At 42.9% G+C, this 23,626-nt stretch overlaps 10 non-coding genes across 10 annotated transcripts; all 10 read right to left on the bottom strand.

Annotated features, from left to right (window-relative positions):
* Nucleotides 1-1,828: 1,828 nt before the first annotated feature.
* TRNAI-AAU (transfer RNA isoleucine (anticodon AAU)) lies at nucleotides 1,829-1,902 on the bottom strand. Its single transcript has one exon. It is a non-coding gene; the product is annotated as a tRNA-Ile (tRNA).
* Nucleotides 1,903-2,631: 729 nt separating this feature from the next.
* On the bottom strand, nucleotides 2,632-2,705 carry TRNAI-AAU (transfer RNA isoleucine (anticodon AAU)). Its single transcript has one exon. It is a non-coding gene; the product is annotated as a tRNA-Ile (tRNA).
* A 5,367-nt stretch (nucleotides 2,706-8,072) lies between these two features.
* TRNAI-AAU (transfer RNA isoleucine (anticodon AAU)) lies at nucleotides 8,073-8,146 on the bottom strand. Its single transcript has one exon. It is a non-coding gene; the product is annotated as a tRNA-Ile (tRNA).
* A 2,292-nt stretch (nucleotides 8,147-10,438) lies between these two features.
* On the bottom strand, nucleotides 10,439-10,512 carry TRNAI-AAU (transfer RNA isoleucine (anticodon AAU)). Its single transcript has one exon. It is a non-coding gene; the product is annotated as a tRNA-Ile (tRNA).
* A 676-nt stretch (nucleotides 10,513-11,188) lies between these two features.
* TRNAI-AAU (transfer RNA isoleucine (anticodon AAU)) lies at nucleotides 11,189-11,262 on the bottom strand. The gene has a single exon. It is a non-coding gene; the product is annotated as a tRNA-Ile (tRNA).
* A 725-nt stretch (nucleotides 11,263-11,987) lies between these two features.
* TRNAI-AAU (transfer RNA isoleucine (anticodon AAU)) lies at nucleotides 11,988-12,061 on the bottom strand. The gene has a single exon. It is a non-coding gene; the product is annotated as a tRNA-Ile (tRNA).
* Nucleotides 12,062-12,786: 725 nt separating this feature from the next.
* Nucleotides 12,787-12,860, bottom strand: TRNAI-AAU (transfer RNA isoleucine (anticodon AAU)). Its single transcript has one exon. It is a non-coding gene; the product is annotated as a tRNA-Ile (tRNA).
* Nucleotides 12,861-13,537: 677 nt separating this feature from the next.
* On the bottom strand, nucleotides 13,538-13,611 carry TRNAI-AAU (transfer RNA isoleucine (anticodon AAU)). Its single transcript has one exon. It is a non-coding gene; the product is annotated as a tRNA-Ile (tRNA).
* Nucleotides 13,612-14,337: 726 nt separating this feature from the next.
* Nucleotides 14,338-14,411, bottom strand: TRNAI-AAU (transfer RNA isoleucine (anticodon AAU)). The gene has a single exon. It is a non-coding gene; the product is annotated as a tRNA-Ile (tRNA).
* A 673-nt stretch (nucleotides 14,412-15,084) lies between these two features.
* On the bottom strand, nucleotides 15,085-15,158 carry TRNAI-AAU (transfer RNA isoleucine (anticodon AAU)). The gene has a single exon. It is a non-coding gene; the product is annotated as a tRNA-Ile (tRNA).
* Between the last annotated feature and the right edge of the window lie 8,468 nt (nucleotides 15,159-23,626).

The following is a 23,626-nucleotide window of genomic DNA, read 5'->3' as shown; positions in this document are numbered from 1 at the left end:
CCTTCTGACTGGAGCATAGGAGGGAGGCCAGTTGCAGGGCGGAGTTTTCTTCCCTTGAAAGAAAATGCCTAACTCATTCACAAATACAGCCCTTATCCTCACAACAACATTGGTTATGTCCCGCAGCGGTACTGACCCGTGACCAGGTATGCACAGCTGCTTCCAACAAAACAGCAATCTTGTGTTAGTAACTCTAAAGCTGTGAGTGCCAATTCTGCATCAATCTCATGCTTCTGCAGAAATATTTCCCAAAATGACAAAGTGGCCAATACGGGAACACGTGACCTTGGCGTTATTAGCACCACGCTCTAACCGGCCAGCTGAGAGTCCTGTTTCTGACTGGAGCATAAGAGGGAGGCCAGTTGCAGGGGGATTTTTTCTTCCATTGGAAAAAAATGCCTAACTCATTCACACATAAAACCCTTACCCTCACAACAACCTAAAGAAAAACTACATGTGATCTGAAGGAAATTCATGAATATGACAATTATCTTCAAACTGACTTGTAGCCTGCATCACATTTAAGTAGAACTGGGACAAAGAAGGTTAAATGCATCTCATTGGTCATTTCCCACAGCAGTACTGACCTGTGACCATTTATGGACTGCTGCTTCCAACAAAACAGTAAACTTGTCATAGTAAATCTAAAGCTGTGGGTGGGAATTCTGCATCAATCTAATGCTTCTGCAGACATTTTTCCCAAATTGACAAAGTGGCCAATACAGGGATCAAATACGCTAACTTGGCGTTATTAGCACCATGCTCAGTCAGAAAAAGTATGCCTTCTGACTGGAGCATAGGAGCGAGGCCAGTTGCAGGGGGGAGCTTTCTTCCCTTGAAAGAAAATGCCTAACTCATTCACAAATACAGCCCTTATCCTCACAACAACATTGGTTATGTCCCGCAGCAGTACTGACCCGTGACCATGTATGCACAGCTGCTTCCAACAAAACAGCAATCTTGTGTTAGTAACTCTAAAGCTGTGAGTGCCAATTCTGCATCAATCTCATGCTTCTGCAGAAATATTTCCCAAAATGACAAAGTGGCCAATACGGGGATCGAACCCGTGACCTTGGCGTTATTAGCACCACGCTCTAACCGGGCAGCTGAGAGTCCTGTTTCTGACTGGAGCATAAGAGGAGGCCAGTTGCAGGGGGATTTTTTCTTCCATTGGAAAAAAAATGCCTAACTCATTCACACATAAAACCCTTATCCTCACAACAACCTAAAGAAAAACTACATGTGATCTGAAGGAAATTCATGAATATGACAATTATCTTCAAACTGACTTGTAGCCTGCATCACATTTAGGTAGAACTGGGACAAAGAAGGTTAAATGCATCTCATTGGTCATTTCCCACAGCAGTACTGACCTGTGACCATTTATGGACTGCTGCTTCCAACAAAACAGCAAACTAGTCATAGTAAATCTAAAGCTGTGGGTGGGAATTCTGCATCAATCTCATGCTTCTGCAGAAATATTTCCCAAATTGACAAAGTGGCCAATACTGGGATCAAATTCGCTAACTTGGCGTGATTAGCACCATGCTCAGTCAGAAAAAGTATGCCTTCTGACTGGAGCATAGGAGGGAGGCCAGTTGCAGGGGGGAGTTTTCTTCCCTTGAAAGAAAATGCCTAACTCATTCACAAATACAACCCTTATCCTCACAACAACATTGGTTATGTCCGCAGCAGTACTGACCCGTGACTATATATGCACAGCTGCTTCCAACAAAACAGCAATCTTGTGTTAGTAACTCTAAAGCTGTGAGTGCCAATTCTGCATCAATCTCATCCTTCTGCAGAAATATTTCCCAAAATGACAAAGTGGCCAATACGGGGATTGAACCCGTGACCTTGGCGTTATTAGCACCACCCTCTAACCAACTGAGCTAACCGGCCAGCTGAGAGGCATTTTTCTGACTGGAGCATAAGAGGGAGGCCAATTGCAGGGGGATTTTTTCTTCCCTTGGAAAAAAATGCCTAACTCATTCACACATAAAACCCTTATCCTCACAACAACCTAAAGAAAAACTAAATGTGATCTGAAGGAAATTCACGAATATGACAATTATCTTCAAACTGACTTGTAGCCTGCATCACATTTAAGTAGCACTGGGACAAAGAAGGTTAAATGCATCTCATTGGTCATTTCCCACAGCAGTACTGACCTGTGACCATTTATGGACTGCTGCTTCCAACAAAACAGCAAACTAGTCATAGTAAATCTAAAGCTGTGGGTGGGAATTCTGCATCAATCTCATGCATGCTTCTGCAGAAATATTTCCCAAATTGACAAAGTGACCAATACTGGGATCAAATTCGCTAACTTCGCGTGATTAGCACCATGCTCAGTGTGAAAAAGTATGCCTTCTGACTGGAGCATAGGAGGGAGGCCAGTTGCAGGGGGTAGTTTTCTTCCCTTCAAAGAAAATGCCTAACTCATTCACAAATACAACCCTTTTCCTCACAACAACATTGGTTATGTCCCGCAGCAGTACTGACCCGTGACCATGTATGCACAGCTGCTACCAACAAAACAGCAATCTTGTGTTAGTAACTCTAAAGCTGTGAGTGCCAATTCTGCATCAATCTCATGCTTCTGCAGAAATATTTCCCAAAATGACAAAGTGGCCAATACGGGGATCGAACCCGTGACCTTGGCGTTATTAGCACCACGCTCTAACCAACTGAGCTAACCGGCCAGCTGAGAGTCTTTTTCCTTGGAAAAAAAATGCCTAACTCATTCACACATAAAACCCTTATCCTCACAACAACCTAAAGAAAAACTATATGCGATCTGAAGGAAATTCATGAATATGACAATTATCTTCAAACTGACTTGTAGCCTGCATCACATTTAAGTAGAACTGGGACAAAGAAGGTTAAATGCATCTCATTGGTCATTTCCCACAGCAGTACTGACCTGTGACCATTTATGGACTGCTGCTTCCAACAAAATAGCAAACTAGTCATAGTAAATCTAAAGCTGTGGGTGGGAGTTCTGCATCAATCTCATGCTTCTGCAGAAATATTTCCCAAATTGACAAAGTGTCCAATACTGGGATCAAATTCGCTAACTTGGCGTGATTAGCACCATGCTCAGTCAGAAAAAGTATGCCTTCTGACTGGAGCAAGGGAGGGAGGCCAGTTGCAGGGGGGAGTTTTCTTCCCTTGAAAGAAAATGCCTAACTCATTCACAAATACAACCCTTATCCTCACAACAACATTGGTTATGTCCGCAGCAGTACTGACCCGTGACTATGTATGCACAGCTGCTTCCAACAAAACAGCAATCTTGTGTTAGTAACTCTAAAGCTGTGAGTGCCAATTCTGCAACAATCTCATGCTTCTGCAGAAATATTTCCCAAAATGACAAAGTGGCCAATACGGGGATCAAACCCGTGACCTTGGCGTTATTAGCACCACGCTCTAACCAACTGAGCTATCCGACCAGCTGATAGCCCTGTTTCTGACTGGAGCATAAGAGGGAGGCCAGTTGCAGGGGGATTTTTTCTTCCCTTGGAAAAAAAATGCCTAAGTCATTCACACATAAAACCCTTATCCTCACAACAACCTAAAGAAAAACTACATGTGATCTGAAGGAAATTCATGAATATGACAATTATCTTCAAACTGACTTGTAGCCTGCATCACATTTAAGTAGAACTGGGACAAAGAAGGTTAAATGCATCTCATTGGTCATTTCCCACAGCAGTACTGACCTGTGACCATTTATGGACTGCTGCTTCCAACAAAACAGTAAACTTGTCATAGTAAATCTAAAGCTGTGGGTGGGAATTCTGCATCAATCTAATGCTTCTGCAGACATTTTTCCCAAATTGACAAAGTGGCCAATACTGGGATCAAATACGCTAACTTGGCGTTATTAGCACCATGCTCAGTCAGAAAAAGTATGCCTTCTGACTGGAGCATAGGAGGGAGGCCAGTTGCAGGGCGGAGTTTTCTTCCCTTGAAAGAAAATGCCTAACTCATTCACAAATACAGCCCTTATCCTCACAACAACATTGGTTATGTCCCGCAGCGGTACTGACCCGTGACCAGGTATGCACAGCTGCTTCCAACAAAACAGCAATCTTGTGTTAGTAACTCTAAAGCTGTGAGTGCCAATTCTGCATCAATCTCATGCTTCTGCAGAAATATTTCCCAAAATGACAAAGTGGCCAATACGGGAACACGTGACCTTGGCGTTATTAGCACCACGCTCTAACCGGCCAGCTGAGAGTCCTGTTTCTGACTGGAGCATAAGAGGGAGGCCAGTTGCAGGGGGATTTTTTCTTCCATTGGAAAAAAAATGCCTAACTCATTCACACATAAAACCCTTATCCTCACAACAACCTAAAGAAAAACTACATGTGATCTGAAGGAAATTCATGAATATGACAATTATCTTCAAACTGACTTGTAGCCTGCATCACATTTAAGTAGAACTGGGACAAAGAAGGTTAAATGCATCTCATTGGTCATTTCCCACAGCAGTACTGACCTGTGACCATTTATGGACTGCTGCTTCCAACAAAACAGCAAACTTGTCATAGTAAATCTAAAGCTGTGGGTGGGAATTCTGCATCAATCTCATGCTTCTGCAGAAATATTTCCCAAATTGACAAAGTGGCCAATACTGGGATCAAATCCGCTAACTTGGCGTGATTAGCACCATGCTCAGTCAGAAAAAGTATGCCTTCTGACTGGAGCATAGGAGGGAGGCCAGTTGCAGGGGGGAGTTTTCTTCCCTTGAAAGAAAATGCCTAACTCATTCACAAATACAACCCTTATCCTCACAACAACATTGGTTATGTCCCGCAGCAGTACTGACCCGTGACCATGTATGCACAGCTGCTTCCAACAAAACAGCAATCTTGTGTTAGTAACTCTAAAGCTGTGAGTGCCAATTCTGCATCAATCTCATCCTTCTGCAGAAATATTTCCCAAAATGACAAAGTGGCCAATACGGGGATCGAACCCGTGACGTTATTAGCACCACGCTCTAACCAACTGAGCTAACCGACCAGCTGAGAGTCCTGTTTCTGACTGGAGCATAAGAGGGAGGCCAGTTGCAGGGGGATTTTTTCTTCCCTTGGAAAAAAAATGCCTAAGTCATTCACACATAAAACCCTTATCCTCACAACAACCTAAAGAAAAACTACATGTGATCTGAAGGAAATTCATGAATATGACAATTATCTTCAAACTGACTTGTAGCCTGCATCACATTTAAGTAGAACTGGGACAAAGAAGGTTAAATGCATCTCATTGGTCATTCCCCACAGCAGTACTGACCTGTGACCATTTATGGACTGCTGCTTCCAACAAAACAGCAAACTAGTCATAGTAAATCTAAAGCTGTGGGTGGGAATTCTGCATCAATCTCATGCTTCTGCAGAAATATTTCCCAAATTGGCAAAGTGGCCAATACTGGGATCAAATCCGCTAACTTGGCGTGATTAGCACCATGCTCAGTCAGAAAAAGTATGCCTTCTGACTGGAGCATAGGAGGGAGGCCAGTTGCAGGGGGGAGTTTTCTTCCCTTGAAAGAAAATGCCTAACTCATTCACAAATACAACCCTTATCCTCACAACAACATTGGTTATGTCCCGCAGCAGTACTGACCCGTGACCATGTATGCACAGCTGCTTCCAACAAAACAGCAATCTTGTGTTAGTAACTCTAAAGCTGTGAGTGCCAATTCTGCATCAATCTCATCCTTCTGCAGAAATATTTCCCAAAATGACAAAGTGGCCAATACGGGGATCGAACCCGTGACCTTCTAACCAACTGAGCTAACCGGCCAGCTGAGAGGCATATTTCTGACTGGAGCAATAAAGGGAGGCCAGTTGCAGGGGGATTTTTTCTTCCCTTGGAAAAAAATGCCTAACTCATTCACACATAAAACCCTTATCCTCACAACAACCTAAAGAAAAACTACTTGTGATCTGAAGGAAATTCACGAATATGACAATTATCTTCAAACTGACTTGTAGCCTGCATCACATTTAAGTAGAACTGGGACAAAGAAGGTTAAATGCATCTCATTGGTCATTTCCCACAGCAGTACGGACCTGTGACCATTTATGGACTGCTGCTTCCAACAAAACAGCAAACTAGTCATAGTAAATCTAAAGCTGTGGGTGGGAATTCTGCATCAATCTCATGCTTCTGCAGAAATATTTCCCAAATTGACAAAGTGGCCAATACTGGGATCAAATTCGCTAACTTGGCTTGATTAGCACCATGCTCAGTCAGAAAAAGTATGCCTTCTGACTGGAGCATAGGAGGGAGGCCAGTTGCAGGGGGGAGTTTTCTTCCTTTGAAAGAAAATGCCTAACTCATTCACAAATACAACCCTTATCCTCACAACAACATTGGTTATGTCCGCAGCAGTACTGACCCGTGACTATGTATGCACAGCTGCTTCCAACAAAACAGCAATCTTGTGTTAGTAACTCTAAAGCTGTGAGTGCCAATTCTGCATCAATCTCATCCTTCTGCAGAAATATTTCCCAAAATGACAAAGTGGCCAACACGGGGATCGAACCTGTGACCTTGGCGGTATTAGCACCACGCTCTAACCAACTGAGCTAACCGGCCAGCTGAGAGTCTTTTTCCCTTGGAAAAAAATGCCTAACTCATTCACACATAAAACCCTTATCCTCACAACAACCTAAAGAAAAACTACATGTGATCTGAAGGAAATTCATGAATATGACAATTATCTTCAAACTGACTTGTAGCCTGCATCACATTTAAGTAGAACTGGGACAAAGAAGGTTAAATGCATCTCATTGGTCATTTCCCACAGCAGTACTGACCTGTGACCATTTATGGACTGCTGCTTCCAACAAAACAGTAAACTTGTCATAGTAAATCTAAAGCTGTGGGTGGGAATTCTGCATCAATCTAATGCTTCTGCAGACATTTTTCCCAAATTGACAAAGTGGCCAATACAGAGTCAAATACGCTAACTTGGCGATATTAGCACCATGCTCAGTCAGAAAAAGTATGCCTTCTGACTGGAGCATAGGAGGGAGGCCAGTTGCAGGGGGGAGCTTTCTTCCCTTGAAAGAAAATGCCTAACTCATTCACAAATACAACCCTTATCCTCACAACAACATTGGTTATGTCCCGCAGCAGTACTGACCCATGACCATGTATGCACAGCTGCTTCCAACAAAACAGCAATCTTGTGTTAGTAACTCTAAAGCTGTGAGTGCCAATTCTGCATCAATCTCATGCTTCTGCAGAAATATTTCCCAAAATGACAAAGTGGCCAATACGGGGATCGAACCCGTGACCTTGGCGTTATTAGCACCACGCTCTAACCGGCCAGCTGAGAGTCCTGTTTCTGACTGGAGCATAAGAGGGAGGCCAGTTGCAGGGGGATTTTTTCTTCCATTGGAAAAAAAAATGCCTAACTCATTCACACATAAAACCCTTATCCTCACAACAACCTAAAGAAAAACTACATGTGATCTGAAGGAAATTCATGAATATGACAATTATCTTCAAACTGACTTGTAGCCTGCATCACATTTAAGTAGAACTGGGACAAAGAAGGTTAAATGCATCTCATTGGTCATTTCCCACAGCAGTACTGACCTGTGACCATTTATGGACTGCTGCTTCCAACAAAACAGCAAACTAGTCATAGTAAATCTAAAGCTGTGGGTGGGAATTCTGCATCAATCTCATGCTTCTGCAGAAATATTTCCCAAATTGACAAAGTGGCCAATACTGGGATCAAATTCGCTAACTTGGCGTGATTAGCACCATGCTCAGTCAGAAAAAGTATGCCTTCTGACTGGAGCATAGGAGGGAGGCCAGTTGCAGGGGGGAGTTTTCTTCCCTTGAAAGAAAATGCCTAACTCATTCACAAATACAACCCTTATCCTCACAACAACATTGGTTATGTCCGCAGCAGTACTGACCCGTGACTATGTATGCACAGCTGCTTCCAACAAAACAGCAATCTTGTGTTAGTAACTCTAAAGCTGTGAGTGCCAATTCTGCATCAATCTCATCCTTCTGCAGAAATATTTCCCAAAATGACAAAGTGGCCAATACGGGGATCGAACCCGTGACCTTGGCGTTATTAGCACCAAGCTCTAACCAACTGAGCTAACCGGCCAGCTGAGAGGCATATTTCTGACTGGAGCATAAGAGGGAGGCCAGTTGCAGGGGGATTTTTTCTTCCCTTGGAAAAAAATGCCTAACTCATTCACACATAAAACCCTTATCCTCACAACAACCTAAAGAAAAACTAAATGTGATCTGAAGGAAATTCATGAATATGACAATTATCTTCAAACTGACTTGTAGCCTGCATCACATTTAAGTAGAACTGGGACAAAGAAGGTTAAATGCATCTCATTGGTCATTTCCCACAGCAGTACTGACCTGTGACCATTTATGGACTGCTGCTTCCAACAAAACAGTAAACTTGTCATAGTAAATCTAAAGCTGTGGGTGGGAATTCTGCATCAATCTAATGCTTCTGCAGACATTTTTCCCAAATTGACAAAGTGGCCAATACTGGGATCAAATACGCTAACTTGGCGTTATTAGCACCATGCTCAGTCAGAAAAAGTATGCCTTCTGACTGGAGCATAGGAGGGAGGCCAGTTGCAGGGCGGAGTTTTCTTCCCTTGAAAGAAAATGCCTAACTCATTCACAAATACAGCCCTTATCCTCACAACAACATTGGTTATGTCCCGCAGCGGTACTGACCCGTGACCAGGTATGCACAGCTGCTTCCAACAAAACAGCAATCTTGTGTTAGTAACTCTAAAGCTGTGAGTGCCAATTCTGCATCAATCTCATGCTTCTGCAGAAATATTTCCCAAAATGACAAAGTGGCCAATACGGGAACACGTGACCTTGGCGTTATTAGCACCACGCTCTAACCGGCCAGCTGAGAGTCCTGTTTCTGACTGGAGCATAAGAGGGAGGCCAGTTGCAGGGGGATTTTTTCTTCCATTGGAAAAAAAATGCCTAACTCATTCACACATAAAACCCTTATCCTCACAACAACCTAAAGAAAAACTACATGTGATCTGAAGGAAATTCATGAATATGACAATTATCTTCAAACTGACTTGTAGCCTGCATCACATTTAAGTAGAACTGGGACAAAGAAGGTTAAATGCATCTCATTGGTCATTTCCCACAGCAGTACTGACCTGTGACCATTTATGGACTGCTGCTTCCAACAAAACAGTAAACTTGTCATAGTAAATCTAAAGCTGTGGGTGGGAATTCTGCATCAATCTAATGCTTCTGCAGACATTTTTCCCAAATTGACAAAGTGGCCAATACAGGGATCAAATACGCTAACTTGGCGTTATTAGCACCATGCTCAGTCAGAAAAAGTATGCCTTCTGACTGGAGCATAGGAGCGAGGCCAGTTGCAGGGGGGAGCTTTCTTCCCTTGAAAGAAAATGCCTAACTCATTCACAAATACAGCCCTTATCCTCACAACAACATTGGTTATGTCCCGCAGCAGTACTGACCCGTGACCATGTATGCACAGCTGCTTCCAACAAAACAGCAATCTTGTGTTAGTAACTCTAAAGCTGTGAGTGCCAATTCTGCATCAATCTCATGCTTCTGCAGAAATATTTCCCAAAATGACAAAGTGGCCAATACGGGGATCGAACCCGTGACCTTGGCGTTATTAGCACCACGCTCTAAACGGGCAGCTGAGAGTCCTGTTTCTGACTGGAGCATAAGAGGAGGCCAATTGCAGGGGGATTTTTTCTTCCCTTGGAAAAAAATGCCTAACTCATTCACACATAAAACCCTTATCCTCACAACAACCTAAAGAAAAACTAAATGTGATCTGAAGGAAATTCACGAATATGACAATTATCTTCAAACTGACTTGTAGCCTGCATCACATTTAAGTAGCACTGGGACAAAGAAGGTTAAATGCATCTCATTGGTCATTTCCCACAGCAGTACTGACCTGTGACCATTTATGGACTGCTGCTTCCAACAAAACAGCAAACTAGTCATAGTAAATCTAAAGCTGTGGGTGGGAATTCTGCATCAATCTCATGCTTCTGCAGAAATATTTCCCAAATTGACAAAGTGACCAATACTGGGATCAAATTCGCTAACTTCGCGTGATTAGCACCATGCTCAGTCAGAAAAAGTATGCCTTCTGACTGGAGCATAGGAGGGAGGCCAGTTGCAGGGGGTAGTTTTCTTCCCTTGAAAGAAAATGCCTAACTCATTCACAAATACAACCCTTTTCCTCACAACAACATTGGTTATGTCCCGCAGCAGTACTGACCCGTGACCATGTATGCACAGCTGCTACCAACAAAACAGCAATCTTGTGTTAGTAACTCTAAAGCTGTGAGTGCCAATTCTGCATCAATCTCATGCTTCTGCAGAAATATTTCCCAAAATGACAAAGTGGCCAATACGGGAATCGAACCCGTGACCTTGGCGTTATTAGCACCACGCTCTAACCAACTGAGCTAACCGGCCAGCTGAGAGTCTTTTTCCCTTGGAAAAAAATGCCTAACTCATTCACACATAAAACCCTTATCCTCACAACAACCTAAAGAAAAACTACATGCGATCTTAAGGAAATTCATGAATATGACAATTATCTTCAAACTGACTTGTAGCCTGCATCACATTTAAGTAGAACTGGGACAAAGAAGGTTAAATGCATCTCATTGGTCATTTCCCACAGCAGTACTGACCTGTGACCATTTATGGACTGCTGCTTCCAACAAAATAGCAAACTAGTCATAGTAAATCTAAAGCTGTGGGTGGGAGTTCTGCATCAATCTCATGCTTCTGCAGAAATATTTCCCAAATTGACAAAGTGGCCAATACTGGGATCAAATTCGCTAACTTGGCGTGATTAGCACCATGCTCAGTCAGAAAAAGTATGCCTTCTGACTGGAGCAAGGGAGGGAGGCCAGTTGCAGGGGGGAGTTTTCTTCCCTTGAAAGAAAATGCCTAACTCATTCACAAATACAACCCTTATCCTCACAACAATATTGGTTATGTCCTCAGCAGTACTGACCCGTGACTATGTATGCACAGCTGCTTCCAACAAAACAGCAATCTTGTGTTAGTAACTCTAAAGCTGTGAGTGCCAATTCTGAAACAATCTCATGCTTCTGCAGAAATATTTCCCAAAATGACAAAGTGGCCAATACGGGGATCGAACCCGTGACCTCGGCGTTATTAGCACCACGCTCTAACCAACTGAGCTAACCGACCAGCTGAGAATCCTGTTTCTGACTGGAGCATAAGAGGGAGGCCAGTTGCAGGGGGATTTTTTCTTCCCTTGGAAAAAAAATGCCTAAGTCATTCACACATAAAACCCTTATCCTCACAACAACCTAAAGAAAAACTACATGTGATCTGAAGGAAATTCATGAATATGACAATTATCTTCAAACTGACTTGTAGCCTGCATCACATTTAAGTAGAACTGGGACAAAGAAGGTTAAATGCATCTCATTGGTCATTTCCCACAGCAGTACTGACCTGTGACCATTTATGGACTGCTGCTTCCAACAAAACAGCAAACTAGTCATAGTAAATCTAAAGCTGTGGGTGGGAATTCTGCATCAATCTCATGCTTCTGCAGAAATATTTCCCAAATTGACAAAGTGGCCAATACTGGGATCAAATCTGCTAACTTGGCGTGATTAGCACCATGCTCAGTCAGAAAAAGTATGTCTTCTGACTGGAGCATAGGAGGGAGGCCAGTTGCAGGGGGGAGTTTTCTTCCCTTGAAAGAAAATGCCTAACTCATTCACAAATACAACCCTTATCCTCACAACAACATTGGTTATGTCCGCAGCAGTACTGACCCGTGACTATGTATGCACAGCTGCTTCCAACAAAACAGCAATCTTGTGTTAGTAACTCTAAAGCTGTGAGTGCCAATTCTGCATCAATCTCATCCTTCTGCAGAAATATTTCCCAAAATGACAAAGTGGCCAATACGGGGATCGAACCCGTGACATTGGCGTTATTAGCACCACGCTCTAACCAACTGAGCTAACCGACCAGCTGAGAGGCATATTTCTGACTGGAGCATAAGAGGGAGGCCAGTTGCAGGGGGATTTTTTCTTCCCTTGGAAAAAAATGCCTAACTCATTCACACATAAAACCCTTATCCTCACAACAACCTAAAGAAAAACTAAATGTGATCTGAAGGAAATTCACGAATATGACAATTATCTTCAAACTGACTTGTAGCCTGCATCACATTTAAGTAGCACTGGGACAAAGAAGGTTAAATGCATCTCATTGGTCATTTCCCACAGCAGTACTGACCTGTGACCATTTATGGACTGCTGCTTCCAACAAAACAGCAAACTAGTCATAGTAAATCTAAAGCTGTGGGTGGGAATTCTGCATCAATCTCATGCTTCTGCAGAAATATTTCCCAAATTGACAAAGTGACCAATACTGGGATCAAATTCGCTAACTTGGCGTGATTAGCACCATGCTCAGTCAGAAAAAGTATGCCTTCTGACTGGAGCATAGGAGGGAGGCCAGTTGCAGGGGGTAGTTTTCTTCCCTTGAAAGAAAATGCCTAACTCATTCACAAATACAACCCTTTTCCTCACAACAACATTGGTTATGTCCCGCAGCAGTACTGACCCGTGATCATGTATGCACAGCTGCTACCAACAAAACAGCAATCTTGTGTTAGTAACTCTAAAGCTGTGAGTGCCAATTCTGCATCAATCTCATGCTTCTGCAGAAATATTTCCCAAAATGACAAAGTGGCCAATACGGGGATCGAACCCGTGACCTTGGCGTTATTAGCACCGCGCTCTAACCAACTGAGCTAACCGGCCAGCTGAGAGTCTTTTTCCCTCGGAAAAAAAATGCCTAACTCATTCACACATAAAACCCTTATCCTCACAACAACCTAAAGAAAAACTACATGCGATCTGAAGGAAATTCATGAATATGACAATTATCTTCAAACTGACTTGTAGCCTGCATCACATTTAAGTAGAACTGGGACAAAGAAGGTTAAATGCATCTCATTGGTCATTTCCCACAGCAGTACTGACCTGTGACCATTTATGGACTGCTGCTTCCAACAAAATAGCAAACTAGTCATAGTAAATCTAAAGCTGTGGGTGGGAGTTCTGCATCAATCTCATGCTTCTGCAGAAATATTTCCCAAATTGACAAAGTGGCCAATACTGGGATCAAATTCGCTAACTTGGCGTGATTAGCACCATGCTCAGTCAGAAAAAGTTTGCCTTCTGACTGGAGCAAGGGAGGGAGGCCAGTTGCAGGGGGGAGTTTTCTTCCCTTGAAAGAAAATGCCTAACTCATTCACAAATACAACCCTTATCCTCACAACAACATTGGTTATGTCCGCAGCAGTACTGACCCGTGACTATGTATGCACAGCTGCTTCCAACAAAACAGCAATCTTGTGTTAGTAACTCTAAAGCTGTGAGTGCCAATTCTGCAACAATCTCATGCTTCTGCAGAAATATTTCCCAAAATGACAAAGTGGCCAATATGGGGATCGAACCCGTGACCTTGGCGTTATTAGCACCACGCTCTAACCAACTGAGCTAACCGACCAGCTAAGAGTCCTGTTTCTGACTGGAGCATAAGAGGGAGGCCAGTTGCAGGGGGATTTTTTCTTCCCTTGGAAAAAAAATGCCTAAGTCATTCACACATAAAACCCTTATCCTCACAACAACCTAAAGAAAAACTACATGTGATCTGAAGGAAATTCATGAATATGACAATTATCTTCAAACTGACTTGTAGCCTGCATCACAATTTAAGTAGAACTGGGACAAAGAAGGTTAAATGCATCTCATTGGTCATTTCCCACAGCAGTACTGACCTGTGACCATTTATGGACTGCTGCTTCCAACAAAACAGCAAACTTGTCATAGTAAATCTAAAGCTGTGGGTGGGAATTCTGCATCAATCTCATGCTTCTGCAGAAATATTTCCCAAATTGACAAAGTGGCCAATACTGGGATCAAATCCGCTAACTTGGCGTGATTAGCACCATGCTCAGTCAGAAAAAGTATGCCTTCTGACTGGAGCATAGGAGGGAGGCCAGTTGCAGGGGGGAGTTTTCTTCCCTTGAAAGAAAATGCCTAACTCATTCACAAATACAACCCTTATCCTCACAAAAACATTAGTTATGTCCGCAGCAGTACTGATCCGTGACTATGTATGCACAGCTGCTTCCAACAAAACAGCAATCTTGTGTTAGTAACTCTAAAGCTGAGAGTGCCAATTGTGCATCAATCTCATCCTTCTGCAGAAATATTTCCCAAAATGACAAAGTGGCCAATACGGGGATCGAACCCGTGACCTTGGCGTTATTAGCACCACGCTCTAACCAACTGAGCTAACCAGCCAGCTGAGGGTCTTTTTCCCTTGGAAAAAAATGCCTAACTCATTCACACATAAAACCCTTATCCTCACAACAACCTAAAGAAAAACTACATGTGATCTGAAGGAAATTCATGAATATGACAATTATCTTCAAACTGACTTGTAGCCTGCATCACATTTAAGTAGAACTGGGACAAAGAAGGTTAAATGCATCTCATTGGTCATTTCCCACAGCAGTACTGACCTGTGACCATTTATGGACTGCTGCTTCCAACAAAACAGCAAACTTGTCATAGTAAATCTAAAGCTGTGGGTGGGAATTCTGCATCAATCTCATCCTTCTGCAGAAATATTTCCCAAATTGACAAAGTGGCCAATACTGGGATCAAATTCGCTAACTTGGCGTGATTAGCACCATGCTCAGTCAGAAAAAGTATGCCTTCTGACTGGAGCATAGGAGGGAGGCCAGTTGCAGGGGGGAGTTTTCTTCCCTTGAAAGAAAATGCCTAACTCATTCACAAATACAACCCTTATCCTCACAACATTAGTTATGTCCGCAGCAGTACTGACCCGTGACTATGTATGCACAGCTGCTTCCAACAAAACAGCAATCTTGTGTTAGTAACTCTAAAGCTGTGAGTGCCAATTGTGCATCAATCTCATCCTTCTGCAGAAATATTTCCCAAAATGACAAAGTGGCCAATACGGGGATCAAACCCGTGACCTTGGCGTTATTAGCACCATGCTCTAACCAACTGAGCTAAACGGCCAGCTGAGAGGCATTATTCTGACTGGAGCATAAGAGGGAGGCCAGTTGCAGGGGGACTTTTTCTTCCCTTGGAAAAAAAATACCTAACTCATTCACACATAAAACCCTTATCCTCACAACAACCTAAAGAAAAACTACATGTGATCTGTAGGAAATTCACGAATATGACAATTATCTTCAAACTGACTTTTAGCCTGCATCACATTTAAGTAGAACTGGGACAAAGAAGGTTAAATGCATCTCATTGGTCATTTCCCACAGCAGTACTGACCTGTGACCATTTATGGACTGCTGCTTCCAACAAAACAGCAAACTAGTCATAGTAAATATAAAGCTGTGGGTGGGAATTCTGCATCAATCTCATGCTTCTGCAGAAATATTTCCCAAATTGACAAAGTGGCCAATGCTGGGATCAAATTCGCTAACTTGGCGTGATTAGCATCATGCTCAGTCACAAAAAGTAAGCCTTCTGACTGGAGCATAGGAGGGAGGCCAGTTGCAGGGGGGAGTTTACTTCCCTTGAAAGAAAATGCCTAACTCATTCACAAATACAACCCTTATCCTCACAACAACATTGGTTATGTCCCGCAGCAGTACTGACCCGTGACCATGTATGCACAGCTGCTTCCAACAAAACAGCAATCTTGTGTTAGTAATTCTAATGCTGTGGGTGCCAATTCTGCATCAATCTCATGCGTCTGCAGAAATATTTCCCAAAATGACAAAGTGGCCAATACAGGGATCGAACCCATGACCTTGGCGTTATTAGCACCACGCTCTAACCAACTGAGCTCACCGGCCAGCTGAAAGCCGTGTTTCTGACTGGAGCATAAGAGGGAGGCCAGTTGCAGGGGGATTTTTTCTTCCCTTGGAAAAAAAATGCCTAACTCATTCACAAATACAACCCTTATCCTCACAACAACCTAAAGGAAACCTACATGTGATCTGAAGGAAATTCATGAATATTACAAATTTCTTCAAACTGACTTGTGGCCTGAATCACATTTAAGTAGAACTGGGACAAAGAAGGTTAAATGCATCTCATTGGACGTCCCGCAGCAGTACTGACCCGTGACCATTTATGGACTGCTGCTTGAAACAAAACAGCAAACTAGTCATAGTAAATCTAAAGCTGTGGGTGGGAATTCTGCATCAGTCTCATGCTTCTGCAGAAATATTTCCCAAATTGACAAAGTGGCCAATACTGGGATCACATTCGCTAACTTGGCGTGATTAGCACCATGCTCAGTCAGATAAAGTGACTGGAGCATAAGAGGGAGGCCAGTTGCAGGGGGATTTTTTCTTCCCTTGGAAAAAAAATGCCTAACTCATTCACACATACAACCCTTATCCTCACAACAACCTAAAGAAAAACTCCATGTGATCTGAAGGAAATTCATGAATATTACAATTATCTTCAAACTGACGTGTGGCCTGCGTCACATTTAAGTAGTACTGAGACAAAGAAGGTTAAATGCATCTCATTGGTCATTTCCCACAGCAGTACTGACCTGTGACCATTTATGGACTGCTGCTTCCAACAAAACAGTAAACTTGTCATAGTAAATCTAAAGCTGTGGGTGGGAATTCTGCATCAATCTAATGCTTCTGCATACATTTTTCCCAAATTGACAAAGTGGCCAATGCAGGGATCAAAACGCTAACTTGGCGTTATTAGCACCATGCTCAGTCAGAAAAAGTATGCCTTCTGACTGGAGCATAGGAGGGAGGCCAGTTGCAGGGGGGAGTTTTCTTCCCTTGAAAGAAAATGCCTAACTCATTCACAAATACAGCCCTTATCCTCACAACAACATTGGTTATGTCCCGCAGCAGTACTGACCCGTGACCATGTATGCACAGCTGCTTCCAACAAAACAGCAATCTTGTGTTAGTAACTCTAAAGCTGTGAGTGCCAATTCTGCATCAATCTCATGCTTCTGCAGAAATATTTCCCAAAATGACAAAGTGGCCAATACAGGGATCGAACCCGTGACCTTGGCGTTATTAGCACCACGCTCTAACCGGCCAGCTGAGAGTCCTGTTTCTGACTGGAGCATAAGAGGGAGGCCAGTTGCAGGGGGATTTTTTCTTCCATTGGAAAAAAAATGCCTAACTCATTCACACATAAAACCCTTATCCTCACAACAACCTAAAGAAAAACTACATGTGATCTGAAGGAAATTCATGAATATGACAATTATCTTCAAACTGACTTGTAGCCTGCATCACATTTAAGTAGAACTGGGACAAAGAAGGCTAAATGCATCTCATTGGTCATTTCCCACAGCAGTACTGACCTGTGACCATTTATGGACTGCTGCTTCCAACAAAACAGTAAACTTGTCATAGTAAATCTAAAGCTGTGGGTGGGAATTCTGCATCAATCTAATGCTTCTGCAGACATTTTTCCCAAATTGACAAAGTGGCCAATACAGGGATCAAATACGCTAACTTGGCGTTATTAGCACCATGCTCAGTCAGAAAAAGTATGCCTTCTGACTGGAGCATATGAGGGAGGCCAGTTGCAGGGGGGAGCTTTCTTCCCTTGAAAGAAAATGCCTAACTCATTCACAAATACAGCCCTTATCCTCACAACAACATTGGTTATGTCCCGCAGCAGTACTGACCCGTGACCATGTATGCACAACTGCTTCCAACAAAACAGCAATCTTGTGTTAGTAACTCTAAAGCTGTGAGTGCCAATTCTGCATCAATCTCATGCATCTGCAGAAATATTTCCCAAAATGACAAAGTGGCCAATACGGGGATCGAACCCGTGACCTTGGCGTTATTAGCACCACGCTCTAACCGGCCAGCTGAGAGTCCTGTTTCTGACTGGAGCATAAGAGGGAGGCCAGTTGCAGGGGGATTTTTTCTTCCATTGGAAAAAAAATGCCTAACTCATTCACACATAAAACCCTTATCCTCACAACAACCTAAAGAAAAACTACATGTGATCTGAAGGAAATTCATGAATATGACAATTATCTTCAAACTGACTTGTAGCCTGCATCACATTTAAGTAGAACTGGGACAAAGAAGGTTAAATGCATCTCATTGGAAGTGCCGCAGCAGTACTGACCCGTGACCATTTATGGACTGCTGCTTGAAACAAAACAGCAAACTAGTCATAGTAAATCTAAAGCTGTGGGTGGGAATTCTGCATCAATCTCATGCTTCTGCAGAAATATTTCCCAAATTGACAAAGTGGCCAATGCTGGGATCAAATTCGCTAACTTGGCGTGATTAGCACCATGCTCAGTCACAAAAAGTACGCCTTCTGACTGGAGCATAGGAGGGAGGCCAGTTGCAGGGGGGAGTTTACTTCCCTTGAAAGAAAATGCCTAACTCATTCACAAATACAACCCTTATCCTCACAACAACATTGGTTATGTCCCGCAGCAGTACTGACCCGTGACCATGTATGCACAGCTGCTTCCAACAAAACAGCAATCTTGTGTTAGTAATTCTAATGCTGTGGGTGCCAATTCTGCATCAATCTCATGCTTCTGCAGAAATATTTCCCAAAATGACAAAGTGGCCAATACAGGGATCGAACCCATGACCTTGGCATTATTAGCACCACGCTCTAACCAACTGAGCTCACCGGCCAGCTGAGAGCCGTGTTTCTGACTGGAGCATAAGAGGGAGGCCGGTTGCAGGGGGATTTTTTCTTCCCTTGGAAAAAAAATGCCTAACTCATTCACAAATACAACCCTTATCCTCACAACAACCTAAAGGAAAACTACATGTGATCTGAAGGAAATTCATGAATATTACAATTATCTTCAAACTGACTTGTGGCCTGAATCACATTTAAGTAGAACTGGGACAAAGAAGGTTAAATGCATCTCATTGGACGTCCCGCAGCAGTACTGACCCGTGACCATTTATGGACTGCTGCTTGAAACAAAACAGCAAACTAGTCATAGTAAATCTAAAGCTCTGGGTGGGAATTCTGCATCAGTCTCATGCTTCTGCAGAAATATTTCCCAAATTGACAAAGTGGCCAATACTGGGATCACATTCGCTAACTTGGCGTGATTAGCACCATGCTCAGTCAGATAAAGTGACTGGAGCATAAGAGGGAGGCCAGTTGCAGGGGGATTTTTTCTTCCCTTGGAAAAAAAATGCCTAACTCATTCACACATACAACCCTTATCCTCACAACAACCTAAAGAAAAACTCCATGTGATCTGAAGGAAATTCATGAATATTACAATTATCTTCAAACTGACGTGTGGCCTGCGTCACATTTAAGTAGTACTGAGACAAAGAAGGTTAAATGCATCTCATTGGTCATTTCCCACAGCAGTACTGACCTGTGACCATTTATGGACTGCTGCTTCCAACAAAACAGTAAACTTGTCATAGTAAATCTAAAGCTGTGGGTGGGAATTCTGCATCAATCTAATGCTTCTGCATACATTTTTCCCAAATTGACAAAGTGGCCAATACAGGGATCAAAACGCTAACTTGGCGTTATTAGCACCATGCTCAGTCAGAAAAAGTATGCCTTCTGACTGGAGCATAGGAGGGAGGCCAGTTGCAGGGGGGAGTTTTCTTCCCTTGAAAGAAAATGCCTAACTCATTCACAAATACAGCCCTTATCCTCACAACAACATTGGTTATGTCCCGCAGCAGTACTGACCCGTGACCATGTATGCACAGCTGCTTCCAACAAAACAGCAATCTTGTGTTAGTAACTCTAAAGCTGTGAGTGCCAATTCTGCATCAATCTCATGCTTCTGCAGAAATATTTCCCAAAATGACAAAGTGGCCAATACGGGGATCGAACCCGTGACCTTGGCGTTATTAGCACCACGCTCTAACCGGCCAGCTGAGAGTCCTGTTTCTGACTGGAGCATAAGAGGGAGGCCAGTTGCAGGGGGATTTTTTCTTCCATTGGAAAAAAAATGCCTAACTCATTCACACATAAAACCCTTATCCTCACAACAACCTAAAGAAAAACTACATGTGATCTGAAGGAAATTCATGAATATGACAATTATCTTCAAACTGACTTGTAGCCTGCATCACATTTAAGTAGAACTGGGACAAAGAAGGCTAAATGCATCTCATTGGTCATTTCCCACAGCAGTACTGACCTGTGACCATTTATGGACTGCTGCTTCCAACAAAACAGTAAACTTGTCATAGTAAATCTAAAGCTGTGGGTGGGAATTCTGCATCAATCTAATGCTTCTGCAGACATTTTTCCCAAATTGACAAAGTGGCCAATACAGGGATCAAATACGCTAACTTGGCGTTATTAGCACCATGCTCAGTCAGAAAAAGTATGCCTTCTGACTGGAGCATATGAGGGAGGCCAGTTGCAGGGGGGAGCTTTCTTCCCTTGAAAGAAAATGCCTAACTCATTCACAAATACAGCCCTTATCCTCACAACAAAATTGGTTATGTCCCGCAGCAGTACTGACCCGTGACCATGTATGCACAACTGCTTCCAACAAAACAGCAATCTTGTGTTAGTAACTCTAAAGCTGTGAGTGCCAATTCTGCATCAATCTCATGCATCTGCAGAAATATTTCCCAAAATGACAAAGTGGCCAATACCGGGATCGAACCCGTGACCTTGGCGTTATTAGCACCACGCTCTAACCGGCCAGCTGAGAGTCCTGTTTCTGACTGGAGCATAAGAGGGAGGCCAGTTGCAGGGGGATTTTTTCTTCCATTGGAAAAAAAATGCCTAACTCATTCACACATAAAACCCTTATCCTCACAACAACCTAAAGAAAAACTACATGTGATCTGAAGGAAATTCATGAATATGACAATTATCTTCAAACTGACTTGTAGCCTGCATCACATTTAAGTAGAACTGGGACAAAGAAGGTTAAATGCATCTCATTGGAAGTGCCGCAGCAGTACTGACCCATGACCATTTATGGACTGCTGCTTGAAACAAAACAGCAAACTAGTCATAGTAAATCTAAAGCTGTGGGTGGGAATTCTGCATCAATCTCATGCTTCTGCAGAAATATTTCCCAAATTGACAAAGTGGCCAATGCTGGGATCAAATTCGCTAACTTGGCGTGATTAGCACCATGCTCAGTCACAAAAAGTACGCCTTCTGACTGGAGCATAGGAGGGAGGCCAGTTGCAGGGGGGAGTTTACTTCCCTTGAAAGAAAATGCCTAACTCATTCACAAATACAACCCTTATCCTCACAACAACATTGGTTATGTCCCGCAGCAGTACTGACCCGTGACCATGTATGCACAGCTGCTTCCAACAAAACAGCAATCTTGTGTTAGTAATTCTAATGCTGTGGGTGCCAATTCTGCATCAATCTCATGCTTCTGCAGGAATATTTCCCAAAATGACAAAGTGGCCAATACAGGGATCGAACCCATGACCTTGGCATTATTAGCACCACGCTCTAACCAACTGAGCGCCGTGTTTCTGACTGGAGCATAAGAGGGAGGCCGGTTGCAGGGGGATTTTTTCTTCCCTTGGAAAAAAAATGCCTAACTCATTCACAAATACAACCCTTATCCTCACAACAACCTAAAGGAAAACTACATGTGATCTGAAGGAAATTCATGAATATTACAATTATCTTCAAACTGACTTGTGGCCTGAATCACATTTAAGTAGAACTGGGACAAAGAAGGTTAAATGCATCTCATTGGACGTCCCGCAGCAGTACTGACCCGTGACCATTTATGGACTGCTGCTTGAAACAAAACAGCAAACTAGTCATAGTAAATCTAAAGCTCTGGGTGGGAATTCTGCATCAGTCTCATGCTTCTGCAGAAATATTTCCCAAATTGACAAAGTGGCCAATACTGGGATCACATTCGCTAACTTGGCGTGATTAGCACCATGCTCAGTCAGATAAAGTGACTGGAGCATAAGAGGGAGGCCAGTTGCAGGGGGATTTTTTCTTCCCTTGGAAAAAAAATGCCTAACTCATTCACACATACAACCCTTATCCTCACAACAACCTAAAGAAAAACTCCATGTGATCTGAAGGAAATTCATGAATATTACAATTATCTTCAAACTGACGTGTGGCCTGCGTCACATTTAAGTAGTACTGAGACAAAGAAGGTTAAATGCATCTCATTGGTCATTTCCCACAGCAGTACTGACCTGTGACCATTTATGGACTGCTGCTTCCAACAAAACAGTAAACTTGTCATAGTAAATCTAAAGCTGTGGGTGGGAATTCTGCATCAATCTAATGCTTCTGCATACATTTTTCCCAAATTGACAAAGTGGCCAATACAGGGATCAAAACGCTAACTTGGCGTTATTAGCACCATGCTCAGTCAGAAAAAGTATGCCTTCTGACTGGAGCATAGGAGGGAGGCCAGTTGCAGGGGGGAGCTTTCTTCCCTTGAAAGAAAATGCCTAACTCATTCACAAATACAGCCCTTATCCTCACAACAACATTGGTTATGTCCCGCAGCAGTACTGACCCGTGACCATGTATGCACAACTGCTTCCAACAAAACAGCAATCTTGTGTTAGTAACTCTAAAACTGTGAGTGCCAATTCTGCATCAATCTCATGCTTCTGCAGAAATATTTCCCAAAATGACAAAGTGGCCAATACAGTGATCGAACCCGTGACCTTGGCGTTATTAGCACCACGCTCCAATCGGCCAGCTGAGAGTCCTGTTTCTGACTGGAGCATAAGAGGGAGGCCAGTTGCAGGGGGATTTTTTCTTCCATTGGAAAAAAAATGCCTAACTCATTCACACATAAAACCCTTATCCTCACAACAACCTAAAGAAAAACTAAATGTGATCTGAAGGAAATTCATGATTATGACAATTATCTTCAAACTGACTTGTAGCCTGCATCACATTTAAGTAGCACTGGGACAAAGAAGGTTAAATGCATCTCATTGGTCATTTCCCACAGCAGTACTGACCCGTGACCATGTATGCACAGCTGCTTCCAACAAAACGGCAATCTTGTGTTAGTAACTCTAAAGCTGTGAGTGCCAATTCTGCATCAATCTCATGCATCTGCAGAAATATTTCCCAAAATGACAAAGTGGCCAATACGGGGATCGAACCCGTGACCTTGGCGTTATTAGCACCACGCTCTAACCGGCCAGCTGAGAGGCATATTTCTGAGTGGAGCATAAGAGGGAGGCCAGTTGCAGAGGGATTTTTTCTTCCCTTGGAAAAAAATGCCTAACTCATTTCCACATAAAACCCTTATCCTCACAACAACCTAAAGAAAAACTAAATGTGATCTGAAGGAAATTCACGATTATGACAATTATCTTCAAACTGACTTGTAGCCTGCACCACATTTAAGTAGCACTGGGACAAAGCAGGTTAAATGCATCTCATTGGTCATTTCCCACAGCAGTACTGACCTGTGACCATTTATGGACTGCTGCTTCCAACAAAACTGCAAACTAGTCATAGTAAATCTAAAGCTGTGGGTGGGAATTCTGCATCAATCTCATGCTTCTGCAGAAATATTT

Source organism: Ambystoma mexicanum, chromosome 1p, assembly GCF_040938575.1.
Source record: "Ambystoma mexicanum isolate Mex_15411 chromosome 1p, UKY_AmexF1_1, whole genome shotgun sequence".
Classification (NCBI taxonomy): Eukaryota; Metazoa; Chordata; class Amphibia; order Caudata; family Ambystomatidae; genus Ambystoma; species Ambystoma mexicanum.
Note: the sequence above shows the minus strand (reverse complement) of the source record. Positions and strands in the feature narration are given on the sequence as shown.